The 14,632-nt window shown below is 36.4% G+C and overlaps 1 protein-coding gene across 1 annotated transcript in view; it reads left to right on the forward strand.

Moving 5' to 3' along the window:
- Window positions 1-14,632, forward strand: part of LOC108971774 (potassium voltage-gated channel subfamily H member 8-like) — a gene marked incomplete at its 3' end in the record, with an annotated part of 145,950 nt that overhangs the window by 72,375 nt on the left and 58,943 nt on the right. The gene's annotated exons all lie outside the window — the stretch shown is intronic.

Below are 14,632 nucleotides of genomic sequence, written 5' to 3' on the forward strand. Positions count from 1 at the left end.
AGTTACCCCTTCAGTGAATGCTTTCCAAAAAKACCAGTCCGTGTAAGATTTGTTCAAATATGTATATTGCCTGCCCTTATGKGGTCGTAGCTGATATATTATGCGAGCAAGTAAATTTAAATTCATTATCATGTGAGTCCCGTACGTTTCTGTAGTGATCTTAATATTCTCTCAGCTTAAATAACAGACTCTCTTCTCTAATTGGGTAACCTGTTAAATACATATATGCTTAAAGTTAAGCTTTCTTCCATTAAAAATACATACTTGAAATTATAAAATGAAGTAAATTCTAAAGCAAATACTACACATACACACTACTTGTGGAACTAATTTCATGAGTGTATGTGCAAATATATTATAATGAGTATAATAAGTGAAGCATAAATTACTGAAACAAAAGAGTTTGCAGAGCTCATAAATGAGTGTTATGAAAGCATTACATATTTACAGCTATATTTGTATTTATGTATATAAACCARGATGTACATATATAATATATAACTATGTACTTGCAACAAGTTGTTGTGAGGTTTCCATGAAAACAAAAGAATGCTCCGAGAATGTGSTAAACTGGAGAAGAATTGCATGAGTGTAAATTGAATTTCAATGTTCAACTAGTTAGTGCCCTAAGAGAAAATAACAACCGCAAGAAACAACAACAAAATAATAAAATACTGGCAATGTTACATGGTGTTAATAAAACCAATTTACTTTCACCGCATAAAGACAAGAGTGTGTGTGCAATAGACGCAGTGAAGGCAAGAAACTAAGTAAGAGGCTTTGTGTTATAACTGTGTAGAAAGCATATATTTAGTGTATAGATATATAGTATACTTATTCCGCAAAGAAATTCTTCCTGTTTTRGCGATACTTTTTATCTATTTCTTATACGCCACACATATGTGTTTATATTTATATATATATCTTTTTTCTATATAGTTATATATAAGTCTATATATACATTTGTAGGTTTTTTTCACTGCTTGCCAAATAATCGATGCTAAGCACGTTTTCACTTACAAGCTATTTGRCTGCCTTTAGGCTTAATTTCTACTTAACTCCGTATGTAGATGAGTGTCTATATGTAAATATGGGTGCTAGTACATAAATCTACTATATTCATAATATGTACATRAGCATGTTGCCGTAAATCCTTGCTTGTTTGTTAAACAAGTTGCTCTCACTTGGCTTATAGGTTACTCATACGCCACGGTCGCACCTCAGGATAACTACCTGATTTGTGCATTCYCAATGGAATTTAGTTACAAAAAATTTAAGGGCTGAGTTTTCTATTTTATTACAATAAATTGAAATTACAACAACAGAAAAATCCAGAATATCGTTTCCTATTCGAAAATCGGATTTTTTCGTTTTTGTTGATTTTTACATCTAAAAAGATAACGAAGAAAACAAATGCGAAAACAAATTAGAGCCGATTTTAACACTATACTCACGCTCCAGTAGTTCAACTAATACTGTGTTTCCATATATTCCATACACCATTGCATACAGATATGTTGGTGAAATCTCCGCGATACARTCGCCAAGCACCTCAATCCGTCAGCAGCGCGCAAAAAATCGGTGAACTTGCATTCCGAAACTGTGTTGCGTTTTTAAAGCTTCAACGCGTTTGGCGCAAACGCAAATTGGCTTCATTGTGAGTTAAAAGCGACGTTAGACAACTGCTAATGACCGACGAATGGCGCACAGCTGATGCAAATACGTGCACATGCACATATCTGCATAGACGTGAACAAGTAGAACAAGCTGTGTATTTTGACTTTCACCTCCTAAAAAAAAAAAACAAAAAAAAAAAAAAACAATTTCGGGTATAGATTGTATGTCACGTATGCCTTGTGCTACTGACAATGCTTTTTGCCATTTTCTTTCGTTTTTTATGAACTTCATTGCATACAAATTGCAAGTGTTAGTTCAAGTACAATGCTTGCCAATAWGAAAGAGAAGAGAATGTGAGTGTGATGTGAGTGAGAAAGAGAAGTGAATTCTGTGCGTAGCCCCTACCCTGTCCTACCTACTTTGTTAGACAACAGATCTATTCCAGTAAGTGTAAACTGCCATATCGTCCACCTTTCAAATAAAAACAATAAGTTTAACCTATAAACTATAATACTACACTAGCTCTGAAACTTTCCATCTTTAATTAAAGTAAAWTAACTTTTTGCGAGCGTAAAAGAGCAAATAGAGTACATCGAAGAAGAAGAGAAGACGCAACCTGGCAAACTATAATATCAGTTTCAACCAATTAAAAACATAGCAAGGATATTGTGCAGAAAGAAAACTAAATTGCGWAAGCAACGCAACACCTTGTGTTTATTTAATTAAACTCTTACTTTGTGCCGTGGCCTTAGCAGATAATGCAATGTGAAAGTTTATAGTGTGGACATTCGTTTTGCACGCAAAAATTATATTAAAATTTTATGTCGAGAAAATATGAAACAATATAAGCAACTAAAATTGAATAGTTCAAGCTTAATTTTATTAAATGTATGCAGTGCATGTGCTTTGTGGATATTGTAGCCAACTTGGAGTTTTATAGGCAGATTGATATTTTTTTATATTTATAGAACAGTAAGTAAATTAAAATTTTTTCAATTACCTTTATATGATACGAACATACTGGTGAAATAGTGTATCCAATATATACATAAATAAGCGGCAACCCTCTTAAAAAATTTCGCCACAAACATTTTTCCGTAAAGCTTTACTTTAGTTTCGCTTATAAATTAATTCAAATTACAAAAAGAATATTTTTTTCAAATAGATGGCAACACCTTTCCAAAAGTTCTTTCTCTATACCAAAAAATTATCCCTTAAATTTTTTATTTATTTTCACTTATAAATTAATTCAAGTAAAAAATAAATTTTTTTCATATGGGTGGCAACCCCATTCCAAAATTGTTGCCTCTCTTCCTTTTTCGTTTAGTTTCGGTTATTAATTAATTTTATTATGTTTTTTTATTTTAAAAATTGTACTATTTTTAAAATAGGTGGCAACCACTATCAGAATTTTTGCCATTGCAGTCATTTGAAATTTTCTCTGCCTAATACCTATAACACCTATAATGCAAAAACTAGTCGATATACACAAAACTTTTTAATTAAAATGTTTAAATAGGTGGCAACTTTCTCAAAAAGTAACTCATAATTTTAGACTTTTTGTAACCACTTTATTGTTGTTCAGTRTCAGYTTATATAAAAAAAWTTTTATTTAAAAWTTTTAARCGTCTGGCAACTCTTCTCACAAATAACTGTAATTGAAATCTTTTTTACACCGATTTAGTTTTAGGTTCAAATTATTGGATTTAATTTTATTTTATTTCAAGTTTTTTCATTATTGAAAACTATACTAGTGGCAACTCTTCTCAAATATACTATCAACTGACTTCTCTAATCCCTTGAATTCTCATAATGGGGTGCATTTCATGTAATATTCTTTTGCTAAAAATTCGACACATCTGGCAGCCTTTAGATTTTTCGGCTTCTTGCAGTTTTAGGTCATTATCACAAATTTGTTATATATTCATACAAATTGATTGTTCTAAAATATTTTTAATATAATTGACATCTTCCATTTTTGTTTACACCAATACATATGTATATGTATAGTATATTCTGATAAATGAAATTTCAAACAATTCTATTTTTACCCTTAAGTAACCGCAAGTGTACGCCACTGTGGGAATTTAAAATTTATCAGCTAAAATTTCGAGTCACACCACAAAACACAAACCTGCGGCGGAAGCAGATATTTTTAGCTCGCTTTCCAACAAGAACAGCACAAATGTTTATCACATAAATATACATTTTACATTGAAAGTTAATATGAAACATATTTTTATACACAATTACAATATTATATTTATTTGACTTCAAGAGGTGGGTGTTTTGGAAGTCAGTCTAAAAAAGGTTTATTTGTGGGATTTAAAAAAAGTGCTTTATCAATGCTTTAAAATTCAATAGTTTATTTCTACATATTTTAAGCATGTACAACAAATTTTTTAGGCAAAAAATTAAATATTTCTCAGCTTTTATGCGATTTTCAACTACGCTAAACAAAAAGGTGGAGGGCCTATTGCAACGATTCAGACATTTTTCGTAGAAGAAACCTAAAAAATTTTTGTTAAGCTAGAAGATGTATTTCATACRACGACGCACGGTCGAAAAAAATCAAACATTGACAAGATTAAAGAATAAAAGATAAAATATCTGATAGCAAACACGCTCTTTATAAAATTTTTGAAGACAAGTGGACCACCAGCTTTTACCTTTACCATAGAAGATCATCCCATATATAGACATCCGTTTATCTAATTGRTTTTACAATGCCTATAAGRTAAGAATCTTAGAAAAGAAAATTGRAAGAGCCGTTGGCATTATAAAGGGTTTCCTACTTAAGTGCTCTCTAAGTGACACCGTCTTGTTGAAACCAAATTTAGTTGAGATCACGATMTTCAAAYTWAGGCATCAAATAGTCGGYTACMATTGAGCGTTAARCTCTYACCGACATAATTTTTGAAGAAATATGGACAGCTGATGGCTCATCGCTGGGGGCGTTCCTAGCTAACAGTTGCCTCCGAACCGAGAATGCAGCGTTCGTTAGAGCTATTAAATTTTGTGTGAAACATGGTAAATCTGCCACAGAGACGTTTGATATGATCAAGCAGGCTTACCCAGATGTTGCTTTAGCAAGAAGTGGTGAGTTTTGGTGGCGCAATGCTTTTTTGGAGTGCCAGGAAGAGATCGCCGATGGAGACCGAAAGAATGAGCAAATCCTAAGTGGAAAAATGCTCATTCTCTTTTTAGACATCTAAGGCATTCTCCACTATGAATTTGTTCCTCCTGGACAAACYGYCMAKGCTAAGTTTTACGYGGAAGTCCTCAAGAGACTCWAACGAAGGGTCAATCGGGTYCGACAAGWCATTGCAGCCAACTGGAAGTTGCGCCTCGATAATGCCCCGGCTCACATTGCCTTTCTTGTGAACAGATATTTTACCGAGGCATCCCAAAGCTTCTTGTTGACTTGCCTGAAAAGGTCGATTAAAGGCAAGCATTTTGAAGCGACAGAGGGGATCCAAGCATCAGCACTGCATCGACGCAGAAGGAGCCTATTTTGAAAGTTTTTTAAGAATTGTAACAATTGGTTCAATMAATTTTTTTAAATCGACTCAGTCCTTTTACTTTCTTTACTACCCGGTATTGTCCAATACTAAATTATTATATATTGACTGAACGATTTGTAAACGTTGTTCATGTGGAAGACTTTCCACTATGAAATGYCAAACAATACTGATCAAAATAAACTTGGCAAAGCATACGCATGATCTGTGAAGAAAAGCTTTGACTGAATGTAAACCGGTCTATTCTAAAAAGTAGAACGGTCTCAGCAACAGTTATTGGTATCGTGAATCTTGTCTGCTTGGAAATAGATGAAAAAAGTCTCGAACTACATCAAACACATTGTTCGAGAATAAAGTATTGAATATTCTGCTTATGAAAAATTTTCAATGACTCACTCWGTATTTTGACAAATTATCATGAAAAGTTAAATTATAAAACCAGATTTGCTGCAATTATTAAAACCCACTTATCGACAATCAGATAACAATGATTTTAACTAACTACAGTTCGTCTTTCAGTTCTCGAAACCCAACAGAATGGTTAGTCATAATAACAAATATTTGATATTTTCTTATAATAAAAATCAAAAGTAGCTTATCTTCTCTATGCATTTCACAACAGTTGCTTATAATCTTGGTAATAAAGAAACGTTTGTCATATATTTGCCATGACGTAACGACATTCTTCAATTTTTGAACTTTTACTGCATCGATTTTGTGTTAAACCCTGTGCTAAATGTTGTAATCTCAACAATTAGGCAGTCATCGACACACCTATAACGGAGTTGCATGTGCGGTTTAAAGCCAAACAAATTAGAAGCGTTTGTGAATATTAAGTGGATCTATTTTTCCAAAACGTCGATTTCTCTAATAACGGTTAATATTTGTGTAAAAACGGTAAAGAGCATGCCTCTAAAATGCCTCAGCCGCGGAGCATGGTACTAGCTCGCCGCACACAAAGAAGAAAGGTAATAGCACCTATATATGCACGTTGCAACTGTATATATGTATGTACATCTATATATACTATATATATATATACGTTTGTATAAACACATGTTTGCTGTGCTGTGGACAAATGCTGAACTTTTCGSTGGTGTTTCGCTTCATTGAAATTCTAACCTACAATTAGTGGTGGTGGAAAAGTTCATTTGCGTGTCGTCCGTCGCTTCGCGTACATTGGCTTAATTTTAATGAGAATCTGCGGTGGCTGGCGAAACGAATTAGCTGAAATTATGAAAATTGTCCAGATTAGTGATTACATTATTGTTTATTAAAAAAATTTAAGGCATTTAGGAAAAATATATGTCACTGCGAACGGAGATGGAAATATTTTGTACCTCATAATGAGATAGCGSATTATGCTTTCATATTGGGTATTGCCATTAGTTTAAATATGGTTGGAGTTTGTTTTTGTATTAAAAAGCGACTTGCTGCTGAAGTTGACATTCTTGTCGGGTATCATAATATGGAGGGGCCGAATCGCGAGATCTACTTCATTCAAATATTTTTTTAGTTACAAACTTTGAACGAATACTATGCTCTCTCTCTTTCTCTGTTGGACGGCAATGACTTTCCATTAGTTATTCTGCCCAATGCAGAGAAAAAAGGATGCCCCAAGCGGCGATAATTTTATAASAGTCTTTTGATATTAAATTCCCTTGTCAATGAAGTGTAAGAAAGTAATTGACCAGTTAACATATGTGTTTGGGACTTTGTATCGAGAAGGACAAATGCATAGAAAATAATTTAGGCTTTGCACTGCGATCTATGGTCTATTCTGCTTTCTCATGTATCACATAGGGTTACAAAGATCCAGCATTCTGAACAATTCCAKAGGCTTGCTAAGCGCGACTGAGGTGATGCGATTCCTGTGCACGTAGAGAGAACTTAGGGCCTTGAGGCTGATTCTACAAATTGCTAAGCAATCTAGAACCAGGTGCCTCAAAGTATCCTGTTCCATGTAGCGAGGTCGACAGTTTGCGTAAAAGACTATGCCCATTTGGACATGTGTTTCCTGAGCGGAGATTGATCATATCCCTGAACCTTACAAGGTTATACCTCCTGGTAGTGGCTTGTCGTGGTGTATTCCTGCTGCCTGTTGCCAGTACCGTTCTCTCCCCACTCTTTTCTCCGTGCGGAGAAACTCTTTTATAGTGTGGGGCCATGCCGCTATGCCCGGTTCCTTTTCCATATTCCTGGACTCCGCCGCAGCGCGTGAGAGATTATCGGCCAGTTCATTACAGGCTACCCCTTTATTACGCAGATCAGGTGTACACTGTTGGCACAAACTGATAGGCGGTTCAACTTTGCAAACTACTCCTCCAGCTCAAGCGATTTGACGTCATAAGCTGAGATCGCATTTAGTGTCGCTTGACTATCGGTGAGTGTAGCGAWACGCTGGCTTAATGGTTGCCTTGGAGATTGATTTCTGCATGCTGACTAATGACAAAGACTTCTACTTGGAAGATAATCGGAAAACATCCCATTGGAATGGATAGTTTGGTATGTGGTCCCGCAATGCCTACTTGTTTTTTGGTGTTTTGTACCAGTCAGTGCACCATTGGATAGTGCTGGCTCCTTAGTGGTAGATCGATCATGGAATCACTTCACTCTGCCTTACTRCCGACAGTAACTCTAAAGCTTCGGAGCGCTGTCACTTGGAAAACTCCCAGTGGTGTGTCTTCCCGTAAGGCTTTCATTTATTGAGACGACATTAACTTCCCTTTGCTTAAATCCCCTGCTGCCATGAGAAGCATGTTATATTTAGTTACCTTTTTGATNCGTAAGGCTTTCATTTATTGAGACGACATTAACTTCCCTTTGCTTAAATCCCCTGCTGCCATGAGAAGCATGTTATATTTAGTTACCTTTTTGATCCCTAGATGTAGCGGTGTTAGCTCCAGCATGACTTCAAGTGCTGCGGTTGGCAAGTGCGCATTGTCCCTGAMGCGCAGAAGCAGGAGAGTCTTGCAGCTTCGATATTTGAAAGCATACCAAGGCTGCTTTGCCTTCGATACCCAAGTAATCGCTCCATAAGTGACAATGGGTCTTACGATCATGATATTAATACACCAAATGATACCAGGATAGCAGTCCCAGAACTTGCCGGCTAGTCGTCTGCATATCATGAGTGCCTTGGTGGCTCCGAACAGTCCTAATTCCACGTGCCTATATCACYAACTCTCTGCCACTAAGTGTTAGGGACGTCAAACTCGGAAGAGATTTTCGCTTTGTAAAAARAACGACGGTTGTTCTTGATGTGTTGATATTTAATTCATCAGTATTGCTCCATCCCTTTGAAAGACTCAATCACCTTTGAACTATGGGTTGAAATTGATTATACACTTTTTAATACTCAAAACTTCCTAATTCACAGTTCATTTCGAGTTCAAGAGTGAGATACCAAAATCAGAAGTTTCCTCATATACGCTGAAGCTCAGATACCTGTCTAAATTATTTCACTTCTTTTTGTGGATAGGTGAAGTTGTCGCAATACTCAAGTTTCTTTTCTAAAATGGTTTCAAATTTAACTATTACATATTCGCTTTTATGCAACATTTTATACTTGAGATCTGTAGGTTTGCTACATACTGCACTCATTTCTAAAATTAACAACAAAATTGAGCTGACAGCACATTTTATTAATAACTTGAGTTGTTGAATAAACACGGTTTAATACGCTGATGCAAGGGATAGAAATGCAAATACGAAGTACAAGCGTTACCGTTATGCATAACATCTATAGTTAGATATTAGCGACTTGTGCGAGCAATTAATGCTTCGAAAAGCCATTATGAAGTGAAATATGAAAATAAATATGAGTAATAGCCGAGCAACAAATGAGTGCAGTGAGGGAAACGCAAGCCATGCAACAACAAATATAAAATGCATTATGTTAGGGAGAGAACAAAGTATTTGTAGCGCTAAAATTAGAAGAAGGGGCTGCAACGTAAATTCMGCATTGCAATTTCATTCAAGCCAATAGCAATAATATTTTATGCGGCTGATAATAACGGTAATGTGGTTGACGTCTTAAAACGTGCTGCCAAGAATAAACCAAAGCTGACAGGGGGAATAATACATAATGTGAGGGTGCGCCAGTTATTTATATAAACGCGATATTTATGCACTATATCAAGAGAGCTGTACACACACATGCATGGGATATACCTGTCAATAGTTGCATCGTTCTTATTTCTCTAAGCTCGCAAAAGTAAATATCTGCTTCATTAGTGTAAGTTTTATATATAATACATTGTATGTATATATATGTATGTATGTATATGTGTTGTAAATAAAATATTTGCATGTGCATGTATGTGCTTTCAACACCTGTCGCTGCGCTGCTTCATAACTTATGCAGTCTCTTTTATTTTTAGTGCTGTCAGCTCGCGTTTGCGTTATTACAACCATCAGTAATTTATTATTATAAAGTTATCTAAAATTAAATATTATAACGATGAAAGCGCGACTATGAGTAGTTGACTGTAACTAATGAGTCCACGACAACTAAGTGSCATTTATGTGGCTGATAACGGCATGTATGACAGTGTTATGGTGTGGGGTGGCACAGCTGTGAGGGCTGATAACTTTTTTGATTATCAACGGGTTGTAGAACTAAGATTTGCGGCACATGAGTGTTCGTGTGCCTTGGCATGTGAGTAAACAATTGAGTGAGTATACTAATACCAATATAATAGTGCAGTTTTTATACCCGACGCTGTAAAAGGGATTGGTAAAAAATATTTTTAAACTTTTTTCTGACTGATGATCTCGTAAAAATAGTAAGCGAGTACTAAGTGACTCAAATATTAGTGTAGAAGTGAACTCGTTATATAAAGCTTGGACTATCGTACGTTCAGACGAAGTCCCTTGATAATCCATTGCAACTTTCTTGGAATAATTTTTTTTTTTTAAAGCTTGGACTATCGTACGAAGTCCCTTGATAATCCATTGCAACTTTCTTGGAATATTTTTTTTTTTTGTTTTTTTTTTGTGTTTTGATAGTATTACACTTACGACTGATGAACAATACTAAAGGAATAAAAATATTTCTTTTTACGAACTTTCGAAATTACATACAAATATAGCTAAACTGTCAACTAGTCTAGATCTCTAAGGATGAACCTCGATGYTCGATTAGAAGTCAGAGAATACTGAGTTCTCAAAGGTTAATGTGGAAGCAATTTGGCACAAATAAAGCTTCGGTTATCTTATTTCTCTTTTTTTGGTACGTAGTGCTTACGACTGTTGATGACAGAAATCCTAGAGGATATACCTCGAAGAGAAGAGGACGGATCTATCTTATTTTTACGAAAATTAATACTATTTTTGAAACACAGCGGCTAAACCAACTGTGAGCTATCAAGGCAAGCATAGAAGACAAAACAGGAATCCAAAAAAAACAATTAAAATGTATTAAAATACCTGTAATTGTTAGCCTTCTTCTGAGAAACCTGGCTGTGGTTGTAGAGGAGATTTTATACGTTGTTGCTTCTCTTCGAAATTTGGCGCCAATTCGAGATACGAACATGACCTAGCCAGCTTAGCCACTGCCTCTTAATACGCTCGTACAGCTCATCGTTAARTCGAATGCGACATCCCCTATATATATGTCTCAGATGTTGCCATCGTCCATGTCAGTTTGSTCTTTGTTCATCGAGAGAAGACTTTACTTCTCAATTGCCTACGTAGTGCGAAGTAGCGCTTGTTGGCAAGAGTTATTCTGCGTTGGACTTCGAGACTGAAATTGTTTTTGGTGAATACTGGTTCCAAGATGAACGAAAGTATCTACGGTCTCAAAGTTATGACTGTCATCAGTGACGTGAAACCCAAGTCGCGAGTGCGACGACTATTTGTTTGATGACAGGAGATATTTCGTATAGCCCTCGTTCACTACTAGACCCATTTGCTTCGCTCCTTAYCCAGTCTGAAAAAAGCAGAGCTTACAGATCGGATGTTGAGGCCAATGATATCAATATCAGCGGCGTACGCCAGCAGCTGTACATTCTTATAGAATATTGTGCCTGCTGGATTAAGTTCTGCAGCTCGAATTATTTTCTCCAAGAGCAGTTTGAAGAAGTCGCACAAAAAGGTGTCGACTTGTCTGAAAACTCGTTTGTTATAGAATCGGAGCTGAGACATTCTTTGACGGAGCTTTTGGTATTACCAAATTCAGACATAGTTGCAGACCAATAATCATCTGGAAATCGGAGAATTATAAACTGAAAAAACTTCGTTTCTCTCAGTAAAATGTGATGGCAATCACAAGTGGTTGCTGTTGTGCGTTTTTATTATAATTAGGATGTAAAAATCAAGTTCGAAATTTGCGTCCAAAAACATCGAAAAATTGGCCTATGCTGTCGACTAAATTGGAAAGGCGTTAAATCGAATATTCGAAAACATTTAAACAAATTAAAAAAATGTGYTGTTATGGAAATTCGACTTCACTTAGGGCCCTATGTGTCTGTCTCTTAATGCGTGGATCAACGGACCTTGCTGTTACGCATCTATTTTTCGGAGCACGGTATTCCGAAGTTAGGAGTCACCTATGCTCTTGAAACAAAATAACTGGAAATTTGCTTCGCATTTTGACGAAACTCTTAAAAATTCACCAATATTCTTCAATTGATTTTGGTTTTCATATATATGATTCTAATCTATCTCTCAGTGCCTGTTAATCCTGTCTAAAAGCTGTCGATTTGTCGACCTCTCATATACGAAACTCTTCCTCGAACAATTCTCATACTCTCTTAGAGTGAAATATATCATTCACAACCCCCAACCTCTGCATGTGGTAGAGCACTTGCAGGTGAAGTATAAGAGTGTGTGAGTGAAACAYTAAGTGAGCTATATTTGGTGAGTTAGTTTGCTCTGTAAATCATGTCTGATGTGGTGAGTTTTCCTACTACTGCTATTGAACTGCTGTGAAATTCTGCTTAAAATTTGGGCATATACCCCATACTTGGGGTAAATAATTACTTCCCGGAGCCTCAGTTTATTTGTTTACTGTGTGATTATTTATCAACTCGGTCATCGTGAATTCGTTTACCACATTCTTCATTGATTTAGAGCCCTACTTGATTTATGAAATTGCCTGTTGCGCTACTTTGTTTTCAAACTATAATTTATAGTATCTGCATGATAGGCATAAAATTGCCGCAAATTTATAAATAAACTTGAACCTCGCCAGCTAACAAACACTGGGTATAATTAACAGCGCCAGAGGTAAACTTTTCATATTTCACAAGCTGACATATTACGTATGCCCCCGTCTAATATATGTGACAGATTTGAGGTGTTTACGTGCACTAGCACTTAACTTATAAACACCAGAGATGTTTATGTGTATATATACATATGTACACTAGCGATGTATTTATTTATATGCGATATCCAGCTGCTGTTCAGCCGATATWCTAAGAGGTATACACATACATATATTATTTAATAAATGCTTATCTGTTTGTGTACACAGCGCTGTGGGCAGGTGTGCGTTTGCATCCGCTTTCCTGTTTRCTGGCGTTGCGCGGCGTCGATGTCAGTGCAGCTGGCAGCTGTTGCGCATTTCGCGTTTTCCACTCACGACGCCGTTTTGGCGATATTCAATGGCAGGCGCCAGTTGCTGCCTACCTGCCGCCTCCAACTCGCGTGCCACAGCCGCGTCGCGCTTCTTCGATTTTATTTTATTTTTTTTTGTGCAGTGACCAAACAAGGATTGTGCTGCGAAACCAACGAATTTGACAAGGTCCTTGCGCGTATTTGTACTCGCGAATTGCGACGATTTTCCCGCGAGGAAGTTGTCAAAATTGTTGCATAATCCAACGAATGTTGCGCGRTGACGAAATTTTCGCGATTTTAATTTGCATATTTTCGGAAAAAGTGAAACCGAAAATAATTGTAACTGCATATTGTTCACAACTCGCTGTGAAAGTTGCAAGCTCTGCGTCCTCTGTGTGCGCTGTGTCATTCAGTTTCAACGCATTGTTGCCACCAAGCGTGTGTTTTGTGGTAAATTTTGTAAAAAGTGTGAAATTTCGCACGCGTCGCAGCTTTTGTGCGCGCGCGTGTGTGTGTGTGTGTGAAATGTTAGTGTTTCGTTGAGCATGTTAATATTAATGATGCCACCGGAGAAGCCACGGCAGCCACCACTACGACGCTGCAGAGATGGTAAGTATCAAGCTTGTGGCGCTGCGGTTGCAAGCTACACATAAAAAGCAAGTCAGCTCGCTCTTCRTCATTGCAAGTGTGGAAATACATGCTAWGACGGAGGACAGCAGCCAGCAGAGCGAAGACGGTCTTCCTTAACTAGCTATGCAGTTACTTGGCGTTGCYTTTATGTTGTCCTGTTGCATGCAACCACAACTACTTTAACTGCACAGCTAAAAACTCCACCTCACACATATAAAAACACACAAAAAGGGTCTCACAAGTTTCTGTTGCTCATCATTGCTGCTTGGGTTTCGTGGCATGCTCATCCTGCTTCCTCGTCTTGCTTTGCATTATCCTTGAGGTTATTGTCTGCGCCGTGATTTATTCATCTCAGACATTCCTCTCTTTAAGGCATTTCAGATTGTGCATATTAAAGGAATACCTAAATGGAAAAAAAGGCAAACGTAAAATAGAAATGTGAAAAGAAAGCGTGCGAAGATAGCTTTAGGRCTTCTCGCAAGTATGCAAAGAAAAATGCGCATTTTCATGCTTTGTTGTTGGTGCAGAGACCTGCTGCTGCTGTATTGCATTTGTTGCTGAAAAATGTTCTTCTTCTCATGAAATATAATAACAAATATGTTCATTTCAAGGACAATTATTGTGTGGAGGTTGAGGGGAAGCAGTTATGGCGTGTTATTTGTAGATTTATAGTACAAAGTTTAGGTTTTATAGTTTATGAGCGCGGKTTGGGGGTAGTACAAGTAGCTTTGTAAAATATTTGATAATTGTTTGTTGCTAGGTTATTAATTTTAAACAGCTAAGTACCATATATTACGCCAAGTTGCATGAAAATGTAGTTTGATGGCCCTGAAACTTCAAATATTTGGAATTTTGACCGACAAAATTTAAAKTATTATCTATATGGCTAGCAAGTGTAATTATTGTCCATCTTTAGCCTTTCTCAAAATATGCACTAAGAATATTATAAAAATCATCTACACTGAAATTCGTTGAAATGTATAATCAGGTTAGTGAGTTGCTTCAGGCAAGCACCGCAAGTGGAGATAATTTTGCATAATGTTGATATCAACTGTTTAGAGTAAAAAAATTGTATTACTTAATTAATAGTTTCGTTGCTCTTCAGTGGTACGGTATTTTTCCTTTCCTACTTTTTATTCCCTTTCTGTGTTTTTGATATATTCCTATTTTTACTAAAATTTAGCTTTGTTCCAAATGTAACTGCGATCTCTCATGACAAAGGGTTAGACATCAAGTCCGTGTCAATCGGTTGTCATCTTAATTCACATGTATTATCTRGTTATATGCTATTACTTGTACAA

This window comes from Bactrocera latifrons, unplaced genomic scaffold (genome assembly GCF_001853355.1).
Source record: "Bactrocera latifrons isolate USDA-ARS-PBARC rearing strain unplaced genomic scaffold, ASM185335v1 scaffold_36, whole genome shotgun sequence".
Lineage (NCBI taxonomy): Eukaryota > Metazoa > Arthropoda > Insecta > Diptera > Tephritidae > Bactrocera > Bactrocera latifrons.